The 15,252-nt window shown below is 37.9% G+C and overlaps 2 protein-coding genes across 2 annotated transcripts in view; one reads left to right on the top strand and one right to left on the bottom strand.

Annotated features, from left to right (window-relative positions):
• Positions 1–15,252, bottom strand: part of LOC107553663 (coronin-7-like) — a 164,739-nt gene that overhangs the window by 35,997 nt on the left and 113,490 nt on the right. The gene's annotated exons all lie outside the window — the stretch shown is intronic.
• The window catches only part of LOC107553664 (vasorin-like), a 32,405-nt gene that overhangs the window by 1,020 nt on the left and 16,133 nt on the right, over positions 1–15,252 (top strand). The window contains exon 2 of the mRNA XM_016235951.1: positions 10,215–10,281. The gene's annotated coding sequence lies outside the window, so the exon portion shown is untranslated. The remainder of the gene's footprint in view (positions 1–10,214; positions 10,282–15,252) is intronic.

Here is a 15,252-nt window from a genome sequence, read left to right as displayed (position 1 = left end):
TGACTTCAAGTGTTTGACCACAGCAGGACAAAAGGATTGCGTCTGGACCGCGCCGGCTTCTATTTCTCTCAGAGAAAGCATATTTTGGTGCTGTTTGCCTTTATTTTAGGAGCTCGCTCCACATCAAACTCTGGCAGTCGAAAAGTTCAGCAAACAAATGGCCACAAACAGTTTTAATTTTGTACGCTCAACAGGAGTTCAAAGGTAGTGCTGCGGCTCAAACACAAATCTGTTTAGTCACACGGGAGATTAACTGTTATTTCTTGACTTTATTTCATGTTTCTAATTCTTACTCAGTGCCGTGTCAGTGATTAGTCCAAGAGAGGGAGGAAGCGATCAACTATCTTGTCTGGGTCATAAAACTGTCATATAATAAATTAAGTGATCAAAATGAATATCATACATAACCGAAGGCAGAAACAAGGACAGATGCTCTTCTAAGAGCAAGCCACAGGTAATACATTGAGATTAGAAATAAAAAGAAAGACAATATACACTCTAAAAAATGCTGGGTTAAATATAACCCAGCGCTGGGTTAAAAAGGGACAAACCCAGCTATTGGTTTGTTTTGAACCCAACCGCTGGGTCAAAACAAAAGCGTGTCCATACTTAAAACCTGAGTGAGCCATAGTATAGAACAACCCAACCGCTGGGTCAAAACAACCCAACCGCTGGGTCAAAACAACCCAACCGCTGGGTCAAAACTACCCAACCGCTGGGTCAAAACAACCCAACCGCTGGGTCAAAACTACCCAACCGCTGGGTCAAAACAACCCAACCGCTGGGTCAAAACTACCCAACCGCTGGGTCAAAACTACCCAACCGCTGGGTCAAAACTACCCAACCGCTGGGTCAAAACTACCCAACCGCTGGGTCAAAACAACCCAAGCGCTGGGTCAAAACAACCCAACCGCTGGGTCAAAACAACCCAACCGCTGGGTCAAAACAACCCAAACGCTGGGTCAAAACAACCCAACCGCTGGGTCAAAACAACCCAACCGCTGGGTCAAAACAACCCAATAGCTGGGTTTGTCCCTTTTTAACCCAGCATTTTTAGAGTGTACTCATAAATCTTACAATTATGTTAAATATATTCAAATGTTAATATGTTTCTTCTTCATAAATCTCTTTATTCCGGAAGAATAAGATTGCACAGACCTTTAAACACTTTTTCGGACCAAATCTTGACATATTACCATCACAAAAACGTTTGTCAGAGATCTTTCCAATAAGAGCCTTAAGGAAATGTAAAACACATGTCTGTTACTATTCTGTATATTTATCTCTGCCTGTGTAATTGCAGATTTCAGCGCTAGTTTACGATAGCAAGCTGATATGGCAAGCAGGCGCCTCGTGAGCAGTGTCATTCAAACATGTGATAATCATCTTTGCGTGGCACAGAACGTCGTTTAGTGTTTAATTGCATTTAATTAAGTTCAGCGGAAAGCCCAACATATACTCAGAAGCAATAAAAGTCCTTCGAAAACACAACTGAAAGCCCCATTCAATTAAGTTTTTTTTGTCACAGAGGAGCGTTTGTTTGATCACCAGGCTGGACTCTGCACTTTGCTTTGCTTTTCTTGCACAAAATGAGAAGTTTTGTTTTGATTGCATCCTCTTTCCTAGCTGAAGGCTTTACGGACATCCAATACTTAATATATCTTAATGCATTTGTGAAACCGTGTAACCTAATAAGAATCAGACTCCAGTGGATGGGTGACCAGAGTACCTTCCTGTGAGCATGCAGTTCAGGGTTTCATACCTTGCAAATGTCAAAGAGAGAAGCCCAGAATAGAGGAGATTATGTAGACGTTGATTAGTCAAAACGGAAGGTGAGAGGATATGAGAAAGGATGAAACTAGACGGAAAAGTAAATATTCCTGTCTGTGAGACTTCATTAAAGGAATAGTTCTCCCAAAAATGAAAATTTGCTGAAAATGTGCTCACCCTCAGGCCATCCAAGATGTAGATGAGTTTGTTTCTTCATCAGAACAGATTTGGAGAAATGTAGCATTACATCACTTGCTCACCACAGTGGATCCTCTGCAGTGAATGGGTGCCGTCAGAATGAGAGTCCAAACAGCTGATAAAAACATCACATTAATCCACACCACTCCAGTCCATCGTTTAAGTGAAGTGGAGTGAAAAGCTGCGTTTGAAAGAAACAAATCCATCAAGTCATTTTTAACTTCAAACAATTGCTTCCAGCTAAAATATGAGTCTCTATCCATAATATTGCTTTCGCCAGTGAAAAAGTTAGTCTGAATCAGGAGAGAAATATGCACAGATCAAGCACCATTTACAAGCAAAAACAGCTCTAAACAAATATGTGGCTGGAATTGTTATGGGTTATGGACATGGTTTATGGGTTATTTTGGCCAGAAGCAATGGTTTAAAGTTAAAATGCCTTAATGGAGTGGTGTGGATTATTGTGATGTTTTTATCAGCTGTTTGGGCTCTCATTCTGACGGCACCCATTCACTGCAGAGGATCCATCGGTGAGCAAGTGATGAAATGCATCAAATACATTTCTCCAAATCTGTTCCAATAAAAAAACTCATCTAAATCTTGAATGGCTTGAATGGGTGAGTACCGTATTGGCCCGAATATAATACTACCCTGATTATAAGACGACCCCCCCTTTTCCCAGATGTACCTTTTGGAAAAAGGCTTTTTAAAAACCAAATCTTGCTTTTTCTCAGTAGAACACATTTTGTCTTCAATTATTTTCATATTGCATATTTTTCCTATTTAAATTTTTGTTTTGAAAGTATGGTAAAAACTGGTAAAATGTACCAACAATCACATTTAAAAAATATACACTTTTTGATATACCATAAAAAAAAGAAACATGAATTAGGACATTTAGGCTACTACTCGTCCTACAAAGTTTGTGGTACTGACATGAATGATTCCTCATCATGCAGCTAGTTGAGGAGAAGTGTGCTGCTTACTAAGCAATCAGGTTTACTAGGGGCCATATCTAGGGATATCAGAATATAATAGACACTAACAAGCTAGACTTGTAGTACTTAGACTTAAATACTTGAAATATGACAGTGTCATATTCATAAATATTCTAAAGGTTCTAAAAGATACATAAATAAAAGATTGTAAAAAAAAAAAAGATAAAAGATTATTGAATAAAATATTCTACATTAAAAGATTCTAAGAGATAAATAAAAAGGTTCCAAAATTTAAAAGATTCTAAGATACTTCAATAAAAATGTTCTAAAAGGTTCTACTTTAAACGATTCTAAATTACAGTATTCTGCAAAAGATTTAAAAACATTCTAAAGTAAAAGAATCATAAACATTCTACAATAAAATATTTAAAAACATTCTAAAATGTTCTACAATTAACTATTATAAAATAACTTAAAATATTATGAAACATTCTGCATTAAAAAAAATCCTAAAAGATTCAAAAAGAAAAGATTCTAAAAGTGTCTAGATTAAAATATTATAAAAGATTCTACATTAAAAGATTTTTAAAAATTCTAAAATAAAAGAATCAAAACGTCCAACAATAAAAAGTTCTAAAATATTCTACAATAAACTATTCTTAAAAAAATCTATTAAAATATTCAAAAAAATTCTACATTCAAATTCAAAAATGAAAAGATTCTACAATAAAAGATTTTAAACATTGTAAAATAAAAGATTTTAAAACGTTCTACAACAAAGTGTTTTAAATGATTCTAAATTAAACTACTGTAAGAGATTCTACATTCAAATATTATAAAATCTAAGTTTCTAAAAGATTGTACATTAAAACATTATAAACTATTCTACAGTAAGATTCTAAAATAAAATAAAATACCCATTATATGACAATGCTTTATTAGTAGGGCTGGAATGGCACTGGGCAGAATCTGAAGGGTGTTTCCGTGCTATTGTTCCCACATGATCGGATTTGTGGCGTCCTGCTGATTTTGGTTCCCTTTTACACCAGTTAACAGGCCGTTCTCTGCTGGCCTGTCCTTCACAATGCTGGATTAAGAGGTTAAAAGTCAGGCAGGAGGTGAAGGCAGTGGAGGGGTTGAAGGGCCATAAAGAGCGGAGAGACAGGGTTAGTCAGACAGCGGGCGGCTCGACGGAGTCGACAGGGCAGAAAAAGCAACATTTGTGAAAGAATCCAAAGGGAAAGCAGCATAAGTGCAAACCTCATCTCTAATTGCATGCATGCATGCAACATGGCATGTCTGATAGGAGCTTTTAAACAGGAGCTTTCAGGATCTTTTAGGTGGCTTTAGCGCTCTTAAATCAATCCTCAGGCTTCAAAGAACCACAGAGCAGTGCTGACCAAGCAGCCCGACTCACCCGTCATCACTGCCAAACCAAACCCAAGACCTTGATGGATGCAGCCAAATGATGAGTTCTGAAGAGCCACATCAAGCCTCACTATAAGTGCACACACATGCAATGGTTTCAGGCCTCTCAGCTGTAGCTCAAACCCCCATTTGTCAAACACTCCCGGAGCTGATTCGGTCCGCAACGAATATGGCAAAAATCAGAAAAATTCCAGTTTGTCCACCAAACTATTTCCCTTCAGAAAGCCCATGCACATCCACGTGAGCCGCCGCCGCCGCAAATTGTTGCATTTTCGCCAGGCAGTAGCAACATGGCATGTCTGATAGGAGCTTTTAAACAGGAGCTTTCAGGATCTTTTAGGTGGCTTTAGCGCTCTTAAATCAATCCTCAGGCTTCAAAGAACCACAGAGCAGTGCTGACCAAGCAGCCCGACTCACCCGTCATCACTGCCAAACCAAACCCAAGACCTTGATGGATGCAGCCAAATGATGAGTTCTGAAGAGCCACATCAAGCCTCACTATAAGTGCACACACATGCAATGGTTTCAGGCCTCTCAGCTGTAGCTCAAACCCCCATTTGTCAAACACTCCCGGAGCTGATTCGGTCCGCAACGAATATGGCAAAAATCAGAAAAATGCCAGTTTGTCCACCAAACTATTTCCCTTCAGAAAGCCCATGCACATCCACGTGAGCCGCCGCCGCCGCAAATTGTTGCATTTTCGCCAGGCAGTAAAAAAAGAAAATTACTTTAATCTAAGGCTGTAATTACCTCCTGACTGAACTGTAATTAGGAAATGAGCCTTGAACCGAAGACGCAGAGCAGCAGCAGCTCCAGCGACCGCGGCCCTGAACTCTACGCCAGGTCAAAGATGTTATTAATGGCTAAAGCAAATTCAAACAAAGAGCCCGATGAACATTAACTTGCTTCACCCAGAAACCGATAAGTGCAGAATAAGTGTTAGTTTAAGATGTTCTGTTCTTGTTTAAATGTTTATACTCGGGCCGTCTGCTGCAGAAGATGTGTGTGCGTCGCTGTTTGTTTGAGCCGGAGGGTCAGTGGCCGCCGTCAAGACGTGGAATGTGTCGATGAACTGTGCACAGACACACATCCAGCTAGTTTATCCAGCCAGTCCACCTACAGCACCCGTTCCTCTGCAGCTATTTCAGTAGAGGTTAACGGCACTCGTATCTGCTTTCAGCCGGTGTGTTAGCAAAATAGTTTGCATTACCATATATGAATTACCAGATATATGAATATGGCAATTATTCAAAGTATCATCCCAGATAAAAAAGTAATTGGTCAAAGATCATAGGCATACATTTTATAGGCAAAATTGGCTCCCAAAAAGATTTTATATGTATTATATAATACGTTTGTATCATATATATATATATATATATATATATTAGATTTTAGATAATACTAACATTTAGTTAACATTTGCAGACTCCAGGATCTAGGCAAAATTGAGTGCAATTGTTGAGATCTTGTCTCAGACTCACACAATGTGAGGGTCTTTACCTCAGGAGAAACATCTGAGGAGCAGGAGACATAAATACAGCGGAAGTCTCTATTTATTCTCATTGCTGCCTAGGAGAAAAAAAAACGGAGATATTAAACAGACTCCAGCATCTGTAAACATCAGTTAACTTAAGTTGTTTATGTCTGTAATTTGGCCATCTTGTCTGCAAATCACTACAGAACCGTCCAAAACTCAAAACGGCTGCTTCTCAGTACAAACTCCTGCGAGTCTCTGATAGATACAGCGAATCATATAGTGAGAGACATGAATATCTAATGCAGTGGCAGCACATGACCTAGTTAAAGTGACAAAGCGTGGAGTGTATTTTGGTGTCGAGTCAGACACACTTTGTGCAAATATCCAGTTTCAGGTGTTGCAGAAGTGCAAAGGCACGTCAACGACTCGTATTTAACACTCGAGGCGCTGAATCACTCTGACACGCTTTACTAAGAAAATGTGTGTGCATTAATAATCATCAAATAACAATCCTCCTTAAAATACCTCAGTGAATCACTGCTCTTAAATAGCCTCTGTTGAGCTGTAACACTCATGAGACTTCAGACTCAAATTTCACAATCATATGTTTCAAAAATCATAAAGTGGTGTTAAAAATGAAGGCATATTTCAGTCCATATTTCAGCTCAAAATAATTTTTTGCATTATTTTACATAATTTTTAATGTATCTTTCTCCATTTGTACAGTGCAGGAATTCTTTACAATAATAAAATGTTTATAGCACGGTAGCCAGAATTTATTTTCCTTTTTATTTTGAGATGAAATATGACCCAGACTTGTTTTGTGAGGTTCATTCTTTCATGCTGTTCCAAGTTAGTTACTTCAAAGAATACCATGCAAGTGTAGCGATTACTCAGAAGCTGATAACGGTTCTCTAATTCAGTGTTTCTCAACCAGGGGTCTGTGGACCCCTAGTGGTCCTTGACGTAAGGCCAGGGGGTCAATATAAAGTATGAATTTTTGTATACATTTTTTATATTTTGACATGACATGTTCCCATGAAAGAAAAGTCCAATAAAGCTGATGATATGGCCAAATACTGGACAAGTCAGCTAACTTGAATTATACTTGACTGTATTTGGTCCTCACAAAGACACAAATGATACATAGATTAGTCCATTTTGTTCTGGGGGTCCTTGAGGATGGTTCTGAATTGGACTGGGGTCCGGTATGCCAAAAGGTTGAGATTCACTGACACGTAGAGGGAAAAGTAGTGATTTTCAGATGCTGTGTCGAGAACAGGTGGTGATATCTGATCAAACTGCATCCAAAACATGTTGAGCGCCGCACTTTTCCTCAGGGCTGCTTCATCTGCTTCAGGGCTCATCATGCGTGACATTTTCCTTTCAACACATCTGTGATGACCAGGCTGTGTGTTTATTTCACTTGCATACTTCATGGTGTTTACACACAAACTAATCAGATGTAAATATCTTCATGATAAGGAATTCATCTTGGGCCTCGTTGATGAAAGTCATAAATTTCCGACGTTAAGTGTCATATTTCCATAAGATGCAGGTCAGATAGTAAAGTCCTCGACCATAGTAAAGGGAGAATGTTAAAGGCGGGCGTACACGGTGCGATTTTTGCTGTCGTACGAGCTCGCAGGTGATTTTTTTTTATCTCGGGAGAAAATCGCAGATGCTCGCATGGTCGCAGCTCGTACCGTTTAAGAAGAATTATGGGCCGATCCAAGATGTTACGAGCAACTCCCGTCCTACCGATAATTTTCAAACATGTAAAAAAAATCTTGAACGAGATGATTTGGTGATCCATCTGAAGTTGACCAATCAGAAGATGACAAAAACTACATATTATGTATATAAATAGTCTATATAGTAATTTTTAGTTTAATTATACAGCTCTATTTTTTTATGTTATTCCGAATTGTGCCAAATTTGCCGTTCCGCTTTATGAATGAATATGCCTGTTGTATTTCTGGCAAAACGAGCAGAAATTACTCTGCCTCGAGTTGTTTATGAAGAACAGAAATTCCATGCTTTGGCTGAAATGCAGAGAATTCTCTTTGCCATGTCCTTCGTCTTCGTTTCTTTCTTTTCTTTTTTGGACGCCACAAGCCATAGCTGCCTGCCACAAAGAAAACTATTTCGTACTCAGAATCCATATTTTTATAAATGGCGTGAAACGTAATGCTTATGTCAGAGTTTGTAAAATCGTAGTAAATTTGTGTCGTGTGTGTGACTGCCTCTGTACGATTTTTGGTCTGGCAAAACGAGCAGAAATTACTCTGCCTCGAGTTGTTTATGAAGAACAGAAATTCCATGCTTTGGCTGAAATGCAGAGAATTCTCTTTGCCATGTCCTTCGTCTTCGTTTCTTTCTTTTCTTTTTTGGACGCCACAAGCCATAGCTGCCTGCCACAAAGAAAACTATTTCGTACTCAGAATCCATATTTTTATAAATGGCGTGAAACGTAATGCTTATGTCAGAGTTTGTAAAATCGTAGTAAATTTGTGTCGTGTGTGACTGCCTCTGTACGATTTTTGTATAAACTTAATCGTGACATGTGCGAGGGTTCACGACGTTCCGACCTTCAGAATCGCACAGTGTACGCCCGCCGTAATACTTAAAGCCAGTAAGATTTTTTTTAAGGAAATTAATATTTTTATTAAGCAAGAATACAATATTACAATTGTTATGGTATTTTGGCCTTGGCGAGCATTAGAGACTTCTTTCAAAACCATTATAAAAAATCTTACGGGCCCCAAACGTTTGAACGGTAGTACAAAATAAAATGTTACATAATTTTCTACATAAAACCAGGTAAAAATGATTCATAAAGTAATACTATTTGTATTTATTTTAAAATAATATTTTTTATTTTTTACATTTCTGACTGGATGTCTTTGTTAGATTTAGCTCACATCTGGGGACAATTCTGTAACCAAAGTGAATCCAAACATGCAGAATTATAATAAAACTGAAGCTGCTGAACATGAAGACAGAAACAGCACATGACGTGACAGAAACAAAATTAATACACATACTTTAACACGACTGAATCGATACTGCAAGACATGGACTGCGAGTGAAGCCGTCAGCCTGCATTCCTGCACTAAGAGTGTGTGTGCAAGATAAACACGCCGGACAGCCTGCAACGCTTCACTCGACTGCATTCAACACCTTTAGAATCTGCACCGTGTTTCCATTGCAAACACTGCACTGATATCACCTTTACCAGCAGAATGCTACAGATTTCCTAAAATCTCCAAATCACATTTACATTCATGCATTTAATAGATGCTTTTATCTAGAGCGACTTACAAAGATGAACAAAAGCAAATCTGTGCTTTTGGCACCAGTGTTGGGGAAAGTTACTTTTAAAAGGAATGCATGACAAAACTGCATTACTCCATAAAAAAAAGTTAGTTACGCTTTGTGGAATGTAATGCATTATGTTACTATAGCGTTACTTTTTGTCACCTTTTTAATAACAAAAAACTCAAAAGTTATATTTTTGGCAACTGTAAAGGTGCTTTCGCACCAAAAGTGAAAGCCTCAGGCTGCTCCCAATTTCTCTCAACATGGGGACAGGAGAGGTGTCAGTGAATAAATGGAAAAACAAAGTAACTTGAGTTACTTATTTGAAAATGTAACTCGGATATTTTGATGTCAATTTAAAAGTAATGCATTACTTTAACAGTTACTTGGGAAAAGTAATCTGATTACATAACTCGTGTAATGTGTTACCCCCAACAAGTGGGAAACTAAACAATTTCAAGAAGCTGCACAACACAAATGAAGTAGACATGAAAATTAGATTTTTTAAAATGTTTTATTGTACACAAGGCAAAAATGTAAGTCTGATCATCTAGAAAAGTAAAAGCACACCTTTCATGTCCATAGCATGCACTACAACATTAATACTTAAATTAGATAGTTCATCCAAAAAAAAAGCTAATTCTGTCCTAATTTTCTCACCGTCATGTTTTCCAAACCTGTATGACTTACTTTCTCCTGCTGAACACACAAGAAGATATTTGGAAGAATGTGGATAACTGAGCAGTTTGGACAAAAATACATTGCGGACCAGCAACTGTTTGGTTACCAACATTCTTCAAAATATCTTCTTTTGTGTTGAGCAGAAGAAAGAAATTCATGAGGGTGAGTAAATGATGACAGTTTTCATTTTTGGCTGAACTGTCCCTTTAAATCTAGTAATAAGGATGCAAACGGCACTAATGAAGTGAGGGAGGTGATCGTTCATCTGTGGGACGCAAGCATGCAGACCCTCTCCTCCCCCATAAAGACACTTCCTGAAGCATTCCAGCCCCGACCTGCAGTCAGACAAACAGCTGCGTGACGCTTACTGAACCTTTGGCCTTCTCCTACTCTTACAGAGCCTGCGGAGAGAGAAGGAGCCGACGAGGAGAGGAGAGACAAGACAGCGTCCCGTCACACACCCCGGTGAGTCTGACATCTACCTGTCTTGAATGCAAATGACACATTTTGGAGCTTGAACACAGTCTAAGGAGCCAGAATCGAGGAGATGCATAAACGATCTGGCGCGTGCAGCTTCCAAAACCACAAATTTGGCTTGAGTCGTAGCGGGAAAAAAACACAAAACACATCCTGTATCAATAAAACCCCCTCTCAAATCAGATTGAGAGCTTAATATAAAGTTGTCTAGTAAGTAAATGTGTGTTTGTCTGTGTAAACTATGCAACCATAAGGTAAATGTTTGAACCGGCGGTGCTCAGGTTCAGTTCCAGCTCTAATTGAACACACCTGAACCAGCCAATCAGGGTCTTTGGGCCTGTTTACCCTGTTTACATCTGGCCATTTCATGCGTTTTCGCTGATCGGATATCTATCTGATTTGTTAAAACGTTTCCATTTACACTTGGCCACATAAATGTGTCGTCGCAAAACGGATATAAATCCGATCTTCAATTCCCGCGCTATATTTCAATTTAACAGAGTTCACGTCAACGAAATCAAAAGATAAGCGCTGTATTTTATTAATTATCAGCTCATTTCAAGATCAAAGACCGCAATAGGAGAGCACGCGGCATCAGCACTGGAAAGATAAGTTTGTCTTACTACTTTTAATGAAGATGATTGTGTGTTGACCGTCTGCGTAGCCTATTACTTTGTTTCATTCGCGGCAGTTTGCGCGTCGGATTGCTGAAGAGATACTCAGCTACTAGTCCACAGCGATGTGTGTTGCATTAGTGCAGTCATATCTGACTATAATGTCATATAGCCTACACTGTAAAAAATGACCGTGAATTTAACGGTAAAGACTGTAAAAATGCTACAGTAAAAACCTGTTAAATGGTTAACGGTAAATTCCCCTACTATATATGGTGAAAAACTGTATTGGACATTAATTTTATGGTAATATACCGTTTTTGTAAGTGAAAAAGACCGTATAATTTACAGTGAATAACCGTAAATTGACATTGCCAAGAATTCCCTGCATTACATTTCAACATTTGATTTTTTTTTGTTGAAATATATTTGTTGTTTCTTCCTAGTTTTTTCTTATCAGTTTTGTATATTAAGGTTGTGTGTTACACCTGATGTTGTTTGCATTATTTCAGTTTCATGTGTGTTACCATGATGGTGTTTGGTGTTTGTGTGAATGACTCTGTGCACCTTCTATATATGTTATTATTTAAAAGCTGCTTGTGATGGGCTTTGGTTCATCATGTGACTTTCTCATCACCGCCTGCATTTGGTGGTTATCAGTGTATTACAAAGGTACAAAACAGATTTCAGTACTTCAATAGGTTGGTATATTAACCAGTTAATGAAATTACGGTATTTAACTGTAAATTTAAGTTAAATCCGTAAAACGTTGCTACCATATTTTTTACGGTACAATTCTGGCAACCACAGCTGCCGTTTTTTTACTGTAAATTTTACGGATTTTTTTTTTTTACAGTGTATAACACGCTCTCACACGTTTATTATATTACCATTTTGGGAGGAGTTACATTTAGATATGTGGTTTCAACAACCAGATGCATTTACACTTGTCCAGTTTTGTCTAGAATGCGGCCCAGACCACCTCCTGAAGTGGTTTGAGCGATCGGATTTATATCCGTCTCGAATGCATTTCGGAGGGCATTTACACTTGGTCTTTTCACGATCGGATAGCTATCCGATCAGACAAAACGCATGAAGTGACCAGGTGTAAACAGCCCCTTTGGGTTCAGTGGAAAATTACTACGCACTCGCTCTCAATTCACATACTTATACTATGTGCTAAAAGTTTGCTGGTTTTGAAAGTAATGTAATAACCCAGCTAACAGAAACACTGTATGTTAAAATAACATTTTCCTAATGTTCCCATTAAGTTATGAAAACGTTATTTCTGACATCCATGTTTTCTTCTTGTTTATGCGAACGTTAGAGAAAACATTATCTTTTTGCAAACATTACGATTACTTTCAAAACAAGCAAGCATTATGGTTACTCTGAAACAAGTAGTTAGTAATGTTTAAAAACTTTAGGCAAACATCAAACTTAATCTAAATAAATCTAAATAATGCTCTAAATAAGTAGTAACATTTAAAAATGTTAGTCAAGCGTCAGTCTAAACGTTTTTAACAAACATTCCATGAACAATGTATATACAACGTTTTTGTGCTAATGTTTTGATAAGGTTATTAAAGACCAGATAACATTTAATGAACCGTTCTATTAACGGTATTGGAAAGAATGTTTCTTCATAACATGAGAGCACCATTAAGTTATGAAAACATTATTTCTGAACGTTTAAAACGTCCAGTTTTTTTAAATGTTTTAAAAACGTTTTTCTTTGTTATGCAAATGTTATAGAAACTGAGTATTACTAAATTAGAGTGCTTGCAACTCCTAGATCATGGGTTTGATTCCTAGGGATGCATGAATGGATAAAATGCATTGCAAAACTAAAAAGTCACTTCGGATCAAAGTGTCTGCTAAATGTAAATGTTAAAAGGAAAAGCTGAACCTCAACAGAAAGGGGTTGTGGGTAATATAAGCTGAAAAGCGTGCATGCGTATATACTAGCACACAGTCTTCAACATGCTGTGATTTGGAATGCACCAAAACTCATCTTATACATCTAAACTGTAAAAAAAAAAATGTTGCTGCCTTAAATTAAGTACAGTCAACTTAGGTAAGTCATTTCAACTTAAATTACATTAAACTGACTTTAAAAAAAAAAAGAGTTGAATCTTGTATAACTTTTTTTTTTTTAAAGTTGAAAACTCCTTAACTAACTTTGATGAGTTAAAGTAATGTAAAAACATATGTTGTCATGGCTTATTGATCATACCATTTTTACAGTGTACTTTTAGGAACAGATTGCATACAAAGTGGGATTCATATAGACTTCCAGAAACAAGACTGACTAGCGATACTTGAACCTTCTGGAGCACTGAAACGGCCCAGTGTGCACTGGAGCTGTTAATAGTGAAAGCTGGTTAAAACTGCCCCTCTCTGCCTCCAGCTGTGGTTGTGTTTGTATAAAGGCGAGTGAGTGTCTAGTCGAGCTTATAAGCAAGTGCAGAAAAGGCATTTCACAGCCTGGTCGATATTTTATCTTATGTTATGTGAAGTATTATGTGTTGTGAGGTTCATGTACGAACACACAAACATTCCTGTAAATAAAGGAATTCTGGCTCAAGCGTACTGAAATTCTTCTCATTCTGGCATGAGCATCTGAGCATTAAAGCTGAAGTGGCGTTACTCAATACTTGGGCACATAGTGACATCCTGCTCGTATTTGTTTTACACCAAGCCTGCGAGTGTTCTGCTCCATATCCAGTTTCCCTGTGTACACGCCGCGGTGTGTTCGTGTTTGAATAAGTTGCTTGAGCAATCCTCAGATGTTTGCCTCGATGCATTACTGTCGTTTGCGCAAGAGTAGAGCGAAGGTGTTCAATTAGACCAGACTTGCTGCACAATGCTAAGATTTACCTAAGCTAAAAACACACAACAGAGCCGTGCACGTGAACACACACCCTGCGCATACGCTCCGATGTTTACACTATCATAGATGTGCCACAGTGACGTGTGACGGATACAGAGCATTTGCTTTCCATACATTAACCCTTAAACACTGAAGTAGAGTGAGAGACCACTTGTGCATGTCAAGGGCTGATCTTGGTGTGCTGACGGATGGGTGAGCGTGAAGAGGCTCATGGGATTGGTCAAATTGAATGTTTAAAGCAGGACAGAATGTTTATAGAGCACTTGCATAGCATGTCTGAGGATATTGGGAAGGAAGAGACCACTTTTTCCTTTGCACTTTTATGCTTTACGGCGCACACGGCAAAAAATGATTTTCATTTATATGTATTTATACATATATTAATAGATAAGATCTACAGTTGCTCTCATTTAACCCACAAATTCTAAATCATTTTCATTGCTGTAACATGAAAAAAGGGATTAATATATAACGTTCACATTATTTATACATAATGGTATAAGATGTCTTTACTCTTTAATGAATTGTAAAAAATAATTGAAAAAAAATCACTGCTAACGAGTGTGTAGATAAACAACAACATATCTGCCAATGGTGTAAAAAAAAGTGTTTTCCTTTTGAATCAAGTTTTTTTTTTATTTAATAAAAAACATTTTTAAGTATAAACTCACTTGATTTTGATAAATTTTTCAGAAAATCTTCAGTCATTTTGCATCTCAAATAAATGTATCTTTATTTAAGAATGTTTAGCTATTTGTACTGGAAAACGAAAATACTGGGATAGAATACAGTTTTTTTGTCGTTTTGTGATTGTATTTTAGGATACCTGAGCGCTAGAGAGTGTTACAGGTGGCAACATGTTGATAGGGCCGATGTTCTCGCATGGATGCTAACCACAGTCCGTAGCTGGTGGTGCATCTATCTCGTACATCTCAGCTGTCTGTGGGGTCTCATGGGCAAACAATGCGATCTATTGTAACCCATGAAGCAACAGACGGATCCGATTGGCATGTTTATCTTTTCCTTGTGTATAAGACGTGTGTGTGTGTGTGTGTGTGTGTGTGTCTGGGTTCTGGAAAACGGCCCCAGGGCAACCAGACTTGAAAAATCACCAACGGAAAAGAGGCAAGTTACACAAGCAGGTTATCGGTAGGCAAACATCACAGTCGGCTGGAATGAGGAAAAACGCAGCCTTCCAGGTGCTGTCATCAGTAACACATAAAGACATTCCAAGACAATTGCATGTCGTGATGAGCTCTTGACTTTCAACAGTCAGCGCTCATGTGATGTGGCCAACGTGAATCTGGAGAATGATCGGTTTTAAAAAATAAAATAAAAATATTTATATAATAAGTGTGTGTGTGTGTATGTGTGTATGTATGTATGTATGTATGTATGTATGTATGTATGTATGTATGTATGTATGTATGTATGTATGTATATATATATATA

The sequence above is a fragment of the Sinocyclocheilus grahami genome, unplaced genomic scaffold (genome assembly GCF_001515645.1).
Source record: "Sinocyclocheilus grahami isolate Dianchi unplaced genomic scaffold, SAMN03320097.WGS_v1.1 scaffold476.1, whole genome shotgun sequence".
Classification (NCBI taxonomy): Eukaryota; Metazoa; Chordata; class Actinopteri; order Cypriniformes; family Cyprinidae; genus Sinocyclocheilus; species Sinocyclocheilus grahami.
Note: the sequence above shows the minus strand (reverse complement) of the source record. Positions and strands in the feature narration are given on the sequence as shown.